The sequence below is a fragment of the Halictus rubicundus genome, chromosome 9 (genome assembly GCF_050948215.1).
Source record: "Halictus rubicundus isolate RS-2024b chromosome 9, iyHalRubi1_principal, whole genome shotgun sequence".
NCBI lineage: Eukaryota > Metazoa > Arthropoda > Insecta > Hymenoptera > Halictidae > Halictus > Halictus rubicundus.
The window spans coordinates 3,384,838-3,398,917 of NC_135157.1; positions in this window are offsets into that span (position 1 = coordinate 3,384,838).

A 14,080-nucleotide genomic window follows, 5' to 3' on the forward strand; every position below is an offset into this window, starting at 1 on the left:
ATTTCGGAACCTCGGGGCGCATAGGTCTCCGAAGATAGGGCCGACACGTGAGAGGCTTAGGGTGTAGTCCGCGAAAGTTACGGTTCACTTGGCAGCGCGTCACGATCCACCGTTAAGAGGGTAACATAATTAGTTGCCGGCTTACGTCAATCTGTCTCAGGGCTGAAGACCGCCCCGGGTTATAAATATGCGGTCGCCGCGAAAAACCGTTTCCGGAATGCTCGGTCTTCCGCTGCGGACAGCCAGGTTTTTCCACTGTGGGTCGAAGAATAAAGAAGAGACGCGAACCGCGAAAGCACAGTCGGGCTGTTGTTCCAGCGAGGCCGGGTCTAACGGGGACTGGTTCCGAGCAACGTTGACACACCTGTCGCAGGGCTAATCGATACTTTAATTACCCTGAGCGTTATATAATCGCGTAGCTGATATTCCGTCGCGTCGGCCTGCCAGAGCGCTAGATAAGTCGCTCCAAACAGTCTGGTCGAAACGAACGAGCTTCCGCTCTCCGCGTTAGGAGGCAGAAGGACGACGAATGCGAATTGTGTGGCTCGCCGCCGCGTTCGAACTATGACATAATGCACCGAGTTTTGACGCCGGTGTGTCTACGTGCACATGTCTCTCGGTCGTCGCTAGTTTTAGACACAAGCTCTGCCAACGGCGGCCGCGCTCGTCCGATGCGTGGATCTCGGCGGACTCGCAAGATTAACTGGGAATAAACGTCAGCCTCGAAACTCGAACACGATCGCGGCACGCAAAATATTCGCGGTCGACGAGCACGGAGACGACGCGACGCGACGCGACGCGATGTTCCAGAAGCTTGACCAATTGATCCAGATACCGACTTCCTCGGCTCGGAGATGCTCCGCCATCGTTGTCCGTCGGTCGGCGAATCTTTCACGGAAGATTGCACTCCACCCCTCCGGTTGTCGAAAGCGCTTTTCCTCCGACCGGAATCGCCAGCTTCTGACACTGTCGTTGTTATTACATTAGCGACACGCTGGCAACGGTGTCACTATACCTACGTACCACCCTCCTCCTATTATTCGTCTCTATTCTGGCTCCGACGGTATATGGGTTAGGGCCAGCTCCACCAACACCGTTTTTCACCCACGCGTCCGCGCCCGCTTCTTTTCCCGCAAGCTCCAAGAGGAACGCGCATTAGCTCGCGCGACCGAGCCTGTTCACGCTTCATCCGACACACGCATAATTTCAACGAAATTGGAAAATACGCGCCAAGGACGGATCTCGGCCACCTTTTCAATTATCTACTGGCGCGAGATATCGGCTGTAGACCATTCTCTTTGTGGATTGTATTTGGAAAGTTTATTGCTGGACTACGATTTTATGCATTTACGGCAACAATGAGCGGGTGTGATTTGAAATGGTACAGCCAGGGATAAAATGATAAGTCACCCTGTTCATTTTTATTCAGCAGATAATGTAAATAGAATTTCTTGCATGTACATCGTTTTACACTGTTTGTGTTTATTTCGTTCAGTTGGTAAAAGTAATATGTTGTTGCTCCGCATGCATTCATGTAGAAAAACGTAGATTATCAAGACAAATGAATGGGGCATAGGTGACAGGACACGTGTGTAGAAAATAGAGTATATATATAAATTACCAGTTTTGTTTATCATTCAATATTTTATAGAGCCATTGTTATTTTTTATCGCTAAAATTATTCGTTTGGGCAAAGATGTGTGTAATTTCTTAATTGTTTTCCGCCTTAAATGTTCAATACATTGTTTTCACCCGTCAAGAGTTAAAAATTGTCGGCTCTTGGCATATACCGCTTTCGCAAGGTATCCCCGCATATTTTCAATAATGTTGAGCTCTTGCTAGCCAGTGCAGAATTTTTATCTTTTCAGTGGCGAGAAACGTTTTAACTATTTTATTTGCGGTCACGGTTTATATAAACCGTGTCACAGCGAAACGAAAGAGTTAATCGCCGAATTAAGAAGAAAATGAAAATTATCTCGACATTTCCAGTTAAAAGATCAAATTTTCTATCATTTTGGAACATTGAAATACTAACTAATCTACTGATAAACTTTTATAAATTTCAATGAGCAGAATGGTCAGCCTGTTCCTCACTTCAGGGTGCAACTTCACGTCCCCAAATAAAACATTTAGAAAATATTATACGAATAATAACAACGCTTAATATGGCTGCCTAGTGGAACAATTAGCTTGTACAGAGCACTTATAACATAAACAGTAAGTTCAAATGTAATCCTAACATTATCCTACAATTTTATCACAATTTTTGGTACTGAAGATCACCTGAAAGTAATGACTTAAGGATATTCAAATGTATTTTTTCAGCCACTATAAGATGGAATAAAAAAAATAAGTTTTCCCAATAAAAAATAACGATGACCTTGTAAAAACTAAAAAAATAATCGGACAAAAAAATTGTTCTTCTTGACATTCCTCCTTCGGTACCATTCAATTTATGCCATTAAAAATAAAGGAGATATTTAGACGACTTCCTTCAGCTGAGACACCCTGTATAATCGAACAAAGATTTACACGTACATGCTTACAGATGGAGGGTTAAATAGACACCGAGCTAATGTCTGCGATCGAGTATCTTTGTTTTCATTGTTACAATTGATAACGACGATAAGCTTAATAAATAGTCGTTAGCTTGAATCTGTTTTAATAATATTATCAATAATTAGTATCTACGCATGGTGTAAAATGAATTACGGAGTTGTCAATAGTAGTTACTCGTAACCAAAAATGAGGTCCGTCACCGATAATAGTTACTAACCTTCCGTATGCTATGCCGGAGTTATCCGTGACCCATCGGGGTGGGGATAAGCTCGAGCGACCGCCAATACATACAATTTTATTCCGATATAAGACGACGCTTTTTATTTCGAAATAAGAAAATCGCTATCCCCTTTTCTTCTTCTTCATCCGAAATACGACGACAGCCGGTCCTGAGCCAGCGCCTTATATCGAAAGAAAACTGTAGTGAAATATCGATGTGGGTCAGAAATGACTGCGGCATAGGCCTAGAACTCGCTCGAGTCCCAAGGCTAGTGATCAGAACAATTCTAGTCCCTCGTAATGATTATTTATAACCAAAATTTATTTGAAGAGTGATATCAACTCTTATGTCACAACTTTGACCATTTTAGTTATAATAATTATGGTCTAATAACACTGTCCAACACCAAAAAAATTTTGCGATACCTGTTGGGTGATTCTTATACACTTTGTCATCCTAAAACCGAATCTGAAAGTAGAATTGCTCCATCACGCAACGTTTTCGAAAAATTTTGGTTTTTGTAAAAATGCCCGATTTTGATACGAAACGACGTGTTACGCAAAAACTAAACACGCGAGAAAGTTAAAATTTGAGTCAAGAGATAGAGGGGACTCTCCTCTACATATTCATATAGTCAATTATATTTTTATGTACTTCCTAATAGTTGTAAATGGTTGTTAAAGTTTGAAAATGTGCCGACGCGGGTACTTTGTACGCTCTATTTTTGTATTTATGTGAAAAATCCTTTATCTAGCAGGAATTTACTATACAGGAATGCATTCTACAGACATTTCTGGTAAAGAAACCATTCACGAAAAGTATTTGGTTCCCTTAATGTACGAGAAGGATCAGAAAATGTTAATTGACAGCGTGTGCGCGACGCGTTCGCGCCAGACGGCCATTGCAGCCTTTTCGCGACTCGCCAGGGCCGTCGCTATGCGTAGTCGACGCTGGTACCACTCAAGTATGTCTTTGCTTACTATGCTTAATTAAATACATTTTTTTTCGTCTTTTTGGGTGCCAATCATTACAAAAGATTATAAAAATACGAGTTATATTCACATTTCATTGTGGAAATGCTTAATAAAGAAAATTGAATACAAAAACTTACCTATTTCTGATGTAAACAAATTTAAAATGTTTCCGCCTTGCTTGACGTTTGTTCCTGGTATCCCGATTTTCAATAATAAGTGTCCAGCAGTAATCAGCAAGCATCCGCACATAAGTCTTTTCCTTTGTAACGTTTTTCCATTGTTAAATATCTTGATGAAAGATTAATGCTGGAATTGTATTCCTTGTTTTGATTTTAAAATAATTTCGTCATGAATAGAACAAAAACAGTCCGGCTGATTTATACACTTCCGCGAGATTTTATCGATTTAATATAGAGAGATCTATGTCTTAATTATGTACTTCGATCAATAAAATCGATAAAAATAGTCCCATTTACATAGTGTTTGGACTTATTTTAATCGGAAGAATCTTGAATGTCCATTGGTATTACAATTATAAAGATAAGACAACAATTACTGAAAATAAAATTTTCCAGTCACCGCATTGCTGCGGTCAATTTTCTTTCTTAAGCATTTCCACAATGAAATGTGAATATAACTCGTATTTTTATAATCTTTTGTAATGATTGGCACCCAAAAAGACAAAAAAAAATGTATGTAAATAGTAAGCAAAGACATACATGAGTGGTACCAGCGTCGACTACGCATAGCGACGGCCCTGGCGAGTCGCGAAAAGGCTGCAATGGCCGTCTGGCGCGAACGCGTCGCGCACACGCTGTCAATTAACATTTTCTGATCCTTCTCGTACATTAAGGGAACCAAATACTTTTCGTGAATGGTTTCTTTACCAGAAATGTCTGTAGAATGCATTCCTGTATAGTAAATTCCTGCTAGATAAAGGATTTTTCACATAAATACAAAAATAGAGCGTACAAAGTACCCGCGTCGGCACATTTTCAAACTTTAACAACCATTTACAACTATTAGGAAGTACATAAAAATATAATTGACTATATGAATATGTAGAGGAGAGTCCCCTCTATCTCTTGACTCAAATTTTAACTTTCTCGCGTGTTTAGTTTTTGCGTAACACGTCGTTTCGTATCAAAATCGGGCATTTTTACAAAAACCAAAATTTTTCGAAAACGTTGCGTGATAGAGCAATTCTACTTGCAGATTCGGTTTTAGGATGACAAAGTGTATAAGAATCACCCAACAGGTATTGCAAAACTCGAAAAAAGTTTAATTTTGTTGGACAGTGTAATTCGGATAAGTAATTGGAACAAGTACCCTACTATCTGTACCTCTATCGACTGACGGCGGGATACGAATGTTCTCGAATCATCCTGCGAGGCAAATTTGCAACCGGGGAGGGAATGGAGGGGACACGCGTTCCTTTCAGCAGCTAGCCGACGAACCTCCAGAGAACACACGGTTCTCCGTTCTTGTTCCTCCGGCCTCGGATTTCCCTGGTCTCGCTCGCGCGTCGGATTGAAAAGTATCTGGCCCGGAGTTAAAAGGGGAGTCTCGTAGATCGGCATCGCGGTTCACTGCTGCGAGCACGATGTGGGTGTGACCTGGTTTCCGAGAGTTTCACTTTCCTGTAACATCGTTGCACGGAGGAGGTAAGGAGGATTCGACCCCAGGCAGTTACGTCATGCATTGTTATGCCGGCCGTAACGGGTCGTAGACATATGTGCGGTACTCCGCGGGAATTAAAATAAGTGAGCGACTATTTCGCTCGGATAGATGAGAAATCTAGCTGGTTCTCTGCTCACCGACTGTCGAACGATTCTGACTACTTGTCCGGTGAGTCACAAAAATGAAAAGCCGGATACTCGGTGAAGCGTTCCGGCCGGGCCGGGCCGTTCCATCTTTCTCAGCCCTCGGTAAGTATTTCTCTCGCGACGTTCTCCCACCTGGCCGAGGAAATACCAATTGATTCGGTCGTCCAGCAGCGAAACCTCCGCAATTTGAACTAGATTAAATGACCCAATTACAGGTAGATTAGTGTATCCACGAACTCTTTGTTGCTAAGAAATTACAACAAACTAGGCGTTGGTGATTGTTTTCTTCGTGCTCTCTAGTAACTTTAATTATTTTGGAATCGTCAAACCACGTTGTTTATGAAATTAACTAAAACTGATTACAAAGAATATGTTTTTGCATCTATTATAGGGCCATAATTATAACGTGATTTACCATTGAGACATACATGGGCTAAAACCATGAAGTTCAACAACTACAACGTTATTGAACGTTGGAGAAAGCTTTAGGTATTATCATAAGTAGATCACAGATTTTATGCATTTGTGACAAACATGAATAAATCAAATACAAAGCTGGAAAGGCCTTAGAAGGATTTAAGGATGTTATTATACTATTTTTGACCTGTCAACACGATTGGAAGAGAAGATACATTTTCATTTATCTTTGGTTTCTCGCAATTGGTTTGGACAATTTTTATTTTGCATGAAGATCCGCAGTCTAGTCGTAAGGAAGAACACTCGCAAGCCGAATGCTTTTGAAAATTTCATGGCTAGATCCATTCAAATTCTTACACATCATTTCTTCATAAATATTGTTGAACCTACTTCTTTGAGAACAGTATTGATTATCTTATTGGACCTAATACAAATAGCGAACTGTTCGAACCAGCTGCGAAAAAAATTAAAATTTCACTGGAATGTTTGTAACTCTGTATACAAACATCGAAAATACGTGAACTTCAGTGAACGAATCAACGGAGTCAGCGTGGTATAAAGACTGGATAAAGGTCAGAATGGCAAAAGGTGTTCGAAAGAGGACAGACCGCGAAAACCGCGTTAGCCGTTCCGTTTTTAAACGATAAGTTCGGCAGACCTCGTTTGCGTTTTAATGACGTAGGCAGGAATGATACACCTGTCGGAATTATGCGACAACAATCTCTTATGGAAATACACGGTGTCGCGTACACGTGACGCCGCGCCGGTAGCGAGTGTATTAAAGTAAAGAGATCCGATAAAGAAGTTTATTCTCTTCCTTCCTTTCACTTGACCGTCGGGCCTTCCGCCGTTCGACGGGCTCTGTCGGCGGAATACCTCGGCTAATTCAACGTTTTCACCGTGGAGCTTTTAATTAAGCGCGTGTACCGCGCCGCGCCGATTGCCCGATGCGCTCGCGCACGGTCCGCGACGCACAATGACGACATTAACGAATTCATAACGCGTCCGATGCGTAATGCCCGACGCGACGTGATGCGTGTCGTCGCGTCGTCGGCGTGCACGCTCGCGATCGCTCGTTCGCATACTCGCGCTCGCGCGTGCGCCCGCCTTCGCCACGATCCTCGAGCGTGTGGCGGCATATATAAAAGAGCGTTCTAGCGTGCGACCTATATTCCACGCCTGCATTGCTATATTAGACGCGCGCGACGCATCAGGGACGCGGACAAACGCGTGCCTTCCCCGCCTCACCTGATAGGCCAATCAAACACAGATCCACAGAATAATTCGGCGACCCTCTATTGTTCCTTCCTTCGGCATAATCCGATTCTTTCCTAACGACGATAGACCCCGTACCAACGTTCATTATGCGTGGCGCCGCACCGTGCATGCCGATCGATTTTTAGAGCCCTTTCACACGCGCAGCCACACGAGTCGCATACGCGAGCTTCTTTCGCGCGTATGATATACAGTAAACTATTTTTTACTCGGTATTTGTTCCTTTATAGCTGAAGAATTTTTCATGTCACAAGTACGAGCAGGTGGTGTTCCGAAAATGTTTTGATCTGTTAAATGAAACGTAGAAGCAATGCGAATCATGAAAACAACGCGTTTTCATGATCCCTGTTATATCGAAACTATGTTTTCGGAATACCGTGTTACAGGAGGGTTGGCTGTATACACAACACAAGTCGTATAAACGTGAATAAAGGTTGGTTAATAATAAAGCTTTGTGTGATTGAAACGAAAATTAAGTGAGGTATTCATTCACGAAAAAAGTTTTTTAATATTTTTCCAGAGGTTTCAATTTATAACACTTCTGAAGAAAAATGGGACCTTCGGTTTCTCATCTGCTTCTTTAATAATTTTAACAAGATGAAACTAATACGTCGACATCCTCAACACTAGGTTTACGGTTCAATCCTTGAGACGTGCTGTTAAACCAAACAGACTTACACCGTAGCGAATATGACAATGATTTCAGTTATTTCTAATTACCAATTATTCTACAAACAAGTAACGAGTAAACTGCGGATTCTATGCATGGATAACAATTACAGGTAGCTACAAATTAAACTAGTCAGAGGATTAAGGGAATTTAAAGACATAAACGTATTATTTTCAACTAACTGAAATTAGTAAAGAAAGGAAGAACTTTTTTGAGAAAGATCCGCTTTCTACTGGTAAGTGTCCGACAGAAAAATGTGCCGTCAGAGGGTTCGAAGTGCTCGAACGTCGAAAGGTTAAGGGACGCCGGAGCACGTTGAATGGAAAATAGGGTATTATTTACAAATCGATGCAGATGCAAAGTGCACGGGCGACTTTGAACAGCAGCCAGCTTCGTCGAACGATTCATCCGTCCGAGGCCCGCGCGTCGCGTCTTCTCGCGTTGGTTTTACGGCACCCACGCGACACGAGGAAGTCAAGCATTTATTTTTATCGTGATTTTTCCGCGCGGCCAAACGGTGTTCGTCCACTCGATCGATGGACCGAGTGTAAATTACGCTTTGATAACCCACGACGAGAGGCCGTTCTATAGCACCTTGCCCTATCGTGTGTACAAATAGGAGAGCGTCCCCGTTTGCAGACGTATTCATCGCGCAAATACAGATGATCAAACACGAAAAGATTGTTCCGTTCGTGGCGGGCGCCACCGCGATTCCGACCGGAATCTAAAACAATCGCGGGAATCGCAAATCCCTTCCCGTCAAATCTTCAATATTTATCGCGACGGCGCGCACGTTTGTTTTGCGGAATCATATCGGCGATAAATGGCAGGCGAGACGCGTCTTGTTAACATCTAAGCAGACACTTTGTTACATTTCGACGGGTATTGGGATCGGTATACTTCCCACCACGGATGTTTATTGGTTTTAGTCGCGGACAGCGATCACGGAGTGGCGGCGAGGTCTTTCCCCATGGCTGTAATGTTAAAAATACCGAAGTCTATTTCGCTTCAATTAATAGTGTTTTCATCGCGCAGAACATTGCGCGCGATGAACACGATCGCTTTCGACACACAGTTGGGTATTTGATCCGAAAAGGCGGGAAAATGTTCCTTTTTCAGAAGTATTCCAAAATGAACAAAATTTAATGTACATAGTTATTTGAACTTTTACTTCACATTCGGTAATCATTAACACCAGGTTTACGGGACCTTTCGAAATGACGCGTTCTAATATTTTTAAATTAGGATTATTGAGATGGTAAAAATGCATCCATGAGGAAGTATTGTTAAAAAATGGGATAAAAATTTGAATAGACACATTTTCTCGTTATGTGTATAAAATAATGTAAAGTAGTCAGTTTCAGTGCTCTGTAAACCTAGTGTGAATGAAATTACATAGCTTCGAAGAAGTCAACCTCAAAATTTGTCGAAACTAAAATCGTTACACTTGAAAATATTAAATAACGTGTAAGTGAAAAGTGTTTACTCCTCATTTTAAAAACCTGTCCAGTATTCGTTCTGGTCTCACTTGAAAGAATAAGGCCTCCTCTTTAATATATAACAAAAATTAGCTGCTGCTAGCTGCTACTGAGATCGTTACAGTGATTTTGTTATTGTATGCTTCAACCTCAAGTTTTCTGATTGTATTACGGTAGAAATTGAATTTTTTAGTCATTCACGTTCTTCATTTTCTAGATTGTCATCTCCATTTTGTAATTTCTCTTATCCTCGACGAATAGCACGTTGGTTAATCACCACATTTCAACCAAAATTCACATGACGCTATCCTCAATATGTTGTTTTCGCACGCATATAAAAAGAAAGCACGACAATCGCACCGATTGACGTTGAAATGTTTATTTACAAGTAAAATTGTAGATCTAGATGAAAATTGTAGGGTCTTAAGGATCAGCTTCGTAGCTCAGAGTGATTTAGATAATAAGCCTGTAGACCGTAATGGTATTTCTTGACCGAAACGCTTCATACCATTTACCTAATACAATGGTGCACGCTCTGATCAATAATAGTTTAATTCGAAAAAATTCGCGGTTGTTTAACGTTACTGTACTAAACCGGACATTTCATATGCAACGAGCTATCACAAGGATCGAGAGACCCGTATAGGTACTCGGACCTCGAGATACTTGTCGGAGAACAATACGCGGGATAAACAAGAGAAAAAGACGGGACGCGACGGAGGCAGAGGCGAAGGGGCAGCGCGAAAGTCCGTGAATAGTGTTGCGAGTAGATCGATAGTCCGATGCCGCGATATCGTCGATCAACGTCGATCGGTCCTATTGGCAAGCAGCGTGCACGGACGATTCGGGCTGGCTCGCGGGTGCGATATTAATAACCGAGTGAGAAAGAAACGCGACGATTCCGTTCGCCATATGGTCAACCTAAATTCTAAGAGCCCGTCGTAACTAGCATAACCGGGATAACCTACATAAAGAACGCAGCGAGAGAAAGAGGCAGAGAGACAGAGAGGCATAGAGACGCGGAGAGAAAGAGAGGAAGAGAGACACTGTAACGCTGGAACGGCTGCAAGCCAGCGAATGGACGAACGAATCCGCACAGTGACTACTGTAACATATGTACGGCGAATGTCGAGAATTCCTTCCACGTTCCACGCCCTGGAAAAAACTGAATGAAACGTCCGGCATAGCGATGATGCCAGGGATCCCTGACGCTTAGCCGAAGATCGGCTTATTAGACTCGTCCGTCAACGCTGGTCTTATCGGAAGCCTGTGAGAAGAGATGAGCGCTAAGCCGATCGAGAACCTCCGATACTCGGGATCAGGAAAGCAGCGGAGGATTATTCGAGCAAAACGATCAAATCAGAGATTCGGAGTTTACGGAAATCTGATTCGGGGATCATCGAACAGTGCGACATCGTTTCGGACCGCTCGCGAATTCCGCGGGACGCGACGCGGAGGACGCGCGTTCGCCGTTTCGACGGCCAGCTGCACTGTCGTTGTCCTCCTATGGGCTGCGGTCGAGACTTCTCCCATTAAATCACAAATGAATGACATTAGCGGTGCTATAATATCGTACCACTATTACCGTGACGGGTATTACGTGTCACGAGGCGCGCTCGGTCGGTCGGTCGGTCGCTCGCTCTGTCTCTCTTCCTCTCTCTCTCTCTCTCGTCTCCTTCCTCTTCGCTCGCTTGCACGCTTGCTCGCTCGCTTGTTCGCTTGCTAGCTAACAGCTCGGTCTCGGTCCCTCGACTCGGCGACTCTCTCTTTCCATCTCCCTCCGCCAGTCTCTGGAAACACTCTTACCGTTGCATGCAAGGAATCAGGTCACTGCGCTGCAAGAAAGCAAAAGCGGTGCTACGAGCCGCGGATTAGTATTATCGAATATATACATATATACCTATATCCTCCGGAAAAGGACGATGACTAAGGCGTCGTTTCGACAGAACTTTCGCGTACACGTACGGCCGAGCATTGCCGCGGACCGCGGCCGGCCCGAGCATATGTTTCCAGCGAACGACTTTGTTTGGTTGAACCGGCTGCTGTTGTCCACCATGCGAACAAAGCCGGTCGGCGAGGGCTCGTCCAGTTCTCTGTCGGCTTGGCTTAGAAGATCCCTGTCCAGGAGCCGCGGAGATAGATCCCTTCTAGACGTTGGTGTAGCTGTTTTCGTCCCAAGGTGGTGCGAAAACGATGAAACGAAAAGCTGGGTGTAGGGCAACGTAGAGGTTGAAGTATTGATAGCTGTGTTCAAGATGATCATCCGAGGTGAAGGGCATAATTTTGTCTCGCTTTTCATGTAAATTTAAATGCAAAATATGCAGGAGATAAGCGAAATACTTGCTTACCTCATTTCTGTGTAATCTGTTCCTATCTAATTTATTCAGACTGTGAACATATTTTTTAATAATGTATAAATTATATCGTATATTTTATGTTGTAAATTCGATACCGTTAGTCCCCAGGGACTGACATAGCGTTTAACGCGTTAACACGTTCACCACCGACTTAATTGCCACAAAAATTGGGTAAAAGCGAAGTAATCCATCCAATGAAACTAAAACTGAGAAGTTCAGATTTATGGGGTTAATTCCCTTGTCGACCCTTTTACATTTTACAGACTACAGCAAACTCTATCGCTGCAGTGAATTTTTAAGTCTGGAGAAATAATTCCGTCACCTAAATACGAGTGATATGAGTCTAGACGAACGAGTAAAAATATTTGTTCGTCATCTCGTACATAATTACTTATGTAACCTTCTGATATACAAATGAACCCTCTGAGGACGAATGTCGTCAATTGGCAGTAACAGGTTCATGCACGTAGCAACATCTAGACCTTAATGTTCCAATCATATAGTATTTCTCTTTTTCCCCAGTATATATTTCAATATGTTAAAGAATCCTCATCCGCGGGATAAATAGATATAAATAAATAAATAAGGGCTAAATTCAACAACAGGTAATTGTGGTTACTGTTTCGTCGTTTTTGGCTTGAGCATCGCCTAAGTTAAATCGTCTCTTTAGATCTGAGTGGGTAGGCTCGAGATTGATTAAATTGAGGATAGGGTAGATTCGATGAAAGAGGTTCGGATGAGGTTTGAGTTAAGTTTTAGGATTTGTAAAAGTTGGACTTGGTCGAATCTGACCAAGTGTTGATCAAGTCTGGGTTAACCAGTCTGCCTCAGTTAGATTACATGGTATTGAAAATTGTCTTGCATATTCTGAATGCATGAATTTCTAAAATTGAGATTTTATACTGTTTATATACTTTATACTTATACTGTTAGCTATTTTATACTGTTACCTATTGTGTACTGTTTGCTTGTATCCCTTATGCTTGCCACCGAGTTCCATCTCGATCAATCGTCTCTTGTCTTTCGAATGAATATTTTTATCTTCCTCCTACATAATCAATACTCGGTATAATTATAAAATGGCAAGTACTATTATGTTGTCGAGGTTTGAAAATTTATTTTCGCCAAAGGATCTGTACCACTCAACAGGATTTAAAGAGCAATTAGTACTGTAATGATCGTCGCCTTAGCTTTTATCTTGTTGAATAAATTGCTTTTATCTAATGTTTGTAGTCGGCGGTCAACGTATTACAAACGTGACGTTATAGTCTGCGGATCGGGTGGCAGTTCAATGTCGCAGTTGCCGATAAACACGTAACCTGTGACGATCAGATACAGCACGATGGGAGAAACTAATGACGAGACTCGCGTAATAACAAATAGAATAGAACGTTAGACCTTTTACAACTTTCATTCGGGCGTTGAGGAACAACAATCGAGCCGTAGGATTACCGAGTGACCCCAAACTTATTGGTGGCGGTCTATTTAAAGTTCACACGATTACGAAACAGGATCATATCAGCCGGACTAGGTGAGCGTAATGCAGTTGGTTCGATGCAGCATGCAGTAACGAAGTTCGTGCCTCCCAGCGCAGTGCGTGAATGCTATAATTAATTAGAGAAGCGAAGCAATTACATCCTTCCGCCGCGGCCCGAGTTTCACGACACTGCACACTCCGCGTAATCGACTTATCACTATTCTACTTTAATTAATATCGTTTAATTCTATTAGCGGCACTGTAAAAAACTACGGAAGCCCCGATGGTCCTTCGAGCACTATTAATGACTCTCTGTTCACTGAAAAAATGTAAATATGTTTTATATTTGGGTGCTGTAAATTTTTAAAAAATCGATTGTCAGAGAAAAAGCTGTTTACAGTAATGTTTTCTATTTTATAGAGTATTAGGAGCTATAGTGGAGTCGCGTGGACAGTAAAGTGTGCTCGAACGACAGTCTGACTATAGACAGTCCTTTGTATAAATTGTAAGATCTAACTACAAGATGTACAAATGATATTGGCTTTACTGTATCATAAATAATTATATTAAATTATATTTCTAGTTTGTGTCTGTATTATAATACGTTTGATCACTATTTACCAGATGTAAGAATAATGAACCAGAATTGTCTGTACTGTACAATACATAATTATGTACAAGGAAATAAATTAATATAAAAAAATAAGAAAAGTAACTGTGTTACAGCTGCATAAAAGCAATTTAACTTGCATACAGATAAGGTTAGTGATTGTTCGTGAACTGAACTTAAGGTAATTATTCAATAATAAGGGAATTGTTTCAAGTCT